This window comes from Arachis hypogaea, chromosome 15 (assembly GCF_003086295.3).
Source record: "Arachis hypogaea cultivar Tifrunner chromosome 15, arahy.Tifrunner.gnm2.J5K5, whole genome shotgun sequence".
Taxonomy (NCBI): domain Eukaryota; kingdom Viridiplantae; phylum Streptophyta; class Magnoliopsida; order Fabales; family Fabaceae; genus Arachis; species Arachis hypogaea.
The window spans coordinates 20,592,409-20,596,034 of NC_092050.1; the positions used below are offsets into that span (position 1 = coordinate 20,592,409).

Genomic DNA, 3,626 nt, shown 5'->3' on the forward strand with positions numbered 1-3,626 from the left:
TCACTTAGTTCATTGATGAACAAGGGAGGTTCAACTTCCCAAGCATCAATGCCAAATAATTTGGCATTCAGCTTCATGATTGCACCAAGAAACTTGGCAGTTTGCTCTTCAGTAACATCCCCATTCTCTTCAGAAGAGGAATACTCATCAGAGCTCATGAAGGGCATAAGGAGGTTTAATGGAATCTCTATGGTCTCTAGATGAGTCTCAGATTCCTTTGGTTCCCCAGAGGGAAGCTCCTTATTGATCACTGGACGTCCCAGGAGGTCTTCCTCCTTGGGATTCACGTCTTCTCCTCTCCTCACAGGTTCGGCCATGGCGCTTATGTCAATGGCCTTGCACTCTCCTTTTGGATTCTCTTCTGTATTGCTTGGGAGAGTACTAGGAGGGATTTCAGTGATCCTTTTACTCAGCTGGCCCACTTGTGCTTCCAGATTTCTAATGGAAGATCTTGTTTCATTCATGAAACTTACAGTGGCCTTAGATAGATCAGAGACTAGATTTGCTAAATTAGAAGCATTTTGTTCAGAGTTCTCTGTCTGTTGCTGAGTTGATGATGGAAAAGGTTTGCTATTGCTAAACCTATTTCTTCCACCATTATTAAAGCCTTGTTGAGGCTCTTGATCCTTCCATGAGAAATTTGGATGATTTCTCCATGTTGAGTTATAGGTGTTTCCATAAGGTTCACCTAAGTAATTTACCTCTGCTATTGCAGGGTTCTCAGGATCATAGGCTTCTTCTTCAGAAGATGCCTCTTGAGTACTGTTGGATGCAGCTTGCATTCCATGCAGACTCTGAGAGATCATATTGACTTGCTGAGTCAATATTTTATTCTGAGCCAATATGGCATTCAGAGTATCAACTCCAAGAACTCCCTTCTTCGTAGGCGTCCCATTATTCACAGGATTCCTTTCAGAAGTGTACATGAACTGGTTATTAGCAACCATGTCAATGAGTTCTTGAGCTTCTGCAGGCGTTTTCTTTAGGTGAATGGATCCACCTGCAGAAGTGTCCAGTGACATCTTTGATAGCTCAGATAAACCATCATAGAATATATCCAGGATGGTCCATTCTGAAAGCATGTCAGAAGGACACTTTTTGGTCAACTGTTTGTATCTTTCCCAAGCTTCATAGAGAGATTCACCTTCTTTCTGTCTGAAGGTTTGAACATCAGCTCTAAGCTTGCTCAGCTTTTGAGGAGGAAAGTACTTGGCTAAGAAAGCCGTGACCAGCTTATCCCAAGAGTTCAGGCTGTCTTTGGGTTGAGAATCCAACCATAATCTAGCTCTGTCTCTTACAGCAAAAGGGAAAAGCATGAGCCTGTAGACTTCAGGATCTATTCCATTAGTCTTAACAGTATCACATATCTGCAAGAATTCAGTTAAGAACTGAAAAGGATCTTCAGATGGAAGTCCATGAAACTTGCAGTTCTGCTGCATCAGAGAAACTAATTGAGGTTTCAGCTCAAAGTTGTTTGCTCCAATGGCAGGAATGGAGATGCTTCTTCCATGTAAATTGGAATTAGGTGCAGTAAAGTCACCAAGCATCCTCCTTTCATTATTATTATTTTCGGCTGCCATCTCCTCTGCCTGTTCGAAAATTTCTGAAAGGTTATCTCTGGATTGTTGTATTTTAGCTTCTCTTAATTTTCTCTTCAGAGTCCTTTCAGGTTCTGGATCTGCTTCCACAAGAATGTTCTTATCTTTGTTCCTGCTCATATGACAAAGAAGAAGACACAGAAAAATAATAATAATAATAATAGAGATCCTTTATGTCACAGTATAGGGATCCCTGTGTGAGTGGAAGAAGAGGGGGAGACAAAGAATGTAATATAATGGAAGAAACACAACTGTGAGGATTGGAAGAGAGGTGAAATGAGATGTTAGGATATGAATGAATAAATAGAATGAGATGGGGGAGGGATAATTTTCGAAAATTATTTTGAAAAAGAGTTAGTGATTTTCGAAAATGGGTTTTGAAAAATGTTAGTAATTTTCGAAAATTTTTGAATTCAAAAAAATAAAAAATAAAAATAATTAGTTAATTAAAAAGAAATTTTTGAAAAAGAGGGAGATATTTTCGAAAAATGAGAGAGAGAGAGTTAGTTAGGTGGTTTTGAAAAAGTTAAGAAACAAACAAAAAGTTAGTTAGTTAGTTGAAACAAATTTTGAAAACCAATTTTGAAAAGATAAGAAGTTAGGAAGTTAGAAAAGATATTTTGAAAAGATATTTTTGAAAAAGATAAGATAAGAAGATATTTTTGAAAAGATATGATAAAATTAGTTTTGAAAAAGATTTGATTTTTAAAATCACAATTAATGACTTGATTCATAAGAAATCACAAGATATGATTCTAGAACTTAAAGTTTGAATCTTTCTTAACAAGCAAGTAACAAACTTCAAATTTTTGAATCAAAACATTAATTGTTATTGTTATTTTCGAAAATTTGGTATAAAAATAAGAAAAATATTTTTTGAAAAAGATTTTTTTTGAAATTTTCGAAAATAACTAATAATTTTGAAAAAGATTTGATTTTTGAAAAAGATTTTGAAAAAGATAAGATTTTCAATTTGAAAATTTGATTTGATTCATGAGAAACAATTTGATTTTAAAATTTTTTTGAAAAAGTCAATCCAAATTTTCGAATTTGATGAGAGAAAAAGGGAAAGATATTTTTTTTTATTTTTTTGAATTTTTATGATGCAAGAGAAAAACACTAAAAAGATGCAATGCATGAAATTTTGAGATCAAAACATGTGATGCATGCAAGAATGCTATGAATGTCAAGATGAACACCAAGAACACTATGAATGTCATGATGAACATCAAGAATAAATTTTTGAAAAATTTTTAATGCAAAGAAAACATGCAAGACACCAAACTTAGAATTCTTTAATGCTTAGACACTAAGAATTCAAGAATGCATATGATAAACATGAAAAGACACAAAACAAAAAAAATCATCAAGATCAAACAAGAAGACTTACCAAGAACAACTTGAAAATCATGAAGAACACTATGAATGCATGATATTTTCGAAAAATGCTAGATGCATATGCAAGTGACACTAAACTTATAATGTGACTCAAGACTCAAACAAGAAACAGAAAATATTTTTGATTTTTATGATTTTCAATTTTTTTGGATTTTTATTTTATATTTTTCGAAAATTAAAAGGAAAAATAAGGATTCCAAAATTTTTAATATGAATTCCAGGAATCTTGCCATGTTAGTCTAAAGCTTCAGTCCAGAAATTAGACATGGCTCACTAGCCAGCCAAGCTTTCAATGAAAGCTTCAGTCCAAAACACTAGACATGGCCAATGGCCAGCCAAGCTTCAGCAGGTGATCGTGGATCAACAGCGGGTAGATCAGGAACAGTAGCAGGTGGATTAGCTCCAACTAGCTTGCTCTTGATAACCAATTGCAAGCCTCAGTCCAAATGAATTTAGACATGGCTTTACAGCCAGCCAGGCTGCAACATATAATTACATAGGCTGGAGTGATTAGTTGAATACCAATCCCAAAGTAGTTTGGGTATGGCTTTACAGCCAGATATGATTCAACATATTTCATGAAACACTAGAATTCATTCTTAAAAATTTTGAAGCCATAGAATAATTTAT

The 3,626-nt window shown here is 34.5% G+C and overlaps 1 non-coding gene across 1 annotated transcript; it reads left to right on the plus strand.

Moving 5' to 3' along the window:
• The first annotated feature begins 1,076 nt into the window (after window positions 1-1,076).
• LOC112753414 (small nucleolar RNA R71) lies at window positions 1,077-1,184 on the plus strand. Its single transcript, XR_003177802.1, has one exon. It is a non-coding gene; the product is annotated as a small nucleolar RNA R71 (small nucleolar RNA).
• Window positions 1,185-3,626: the final 2,442 nt, after the last annotated feature.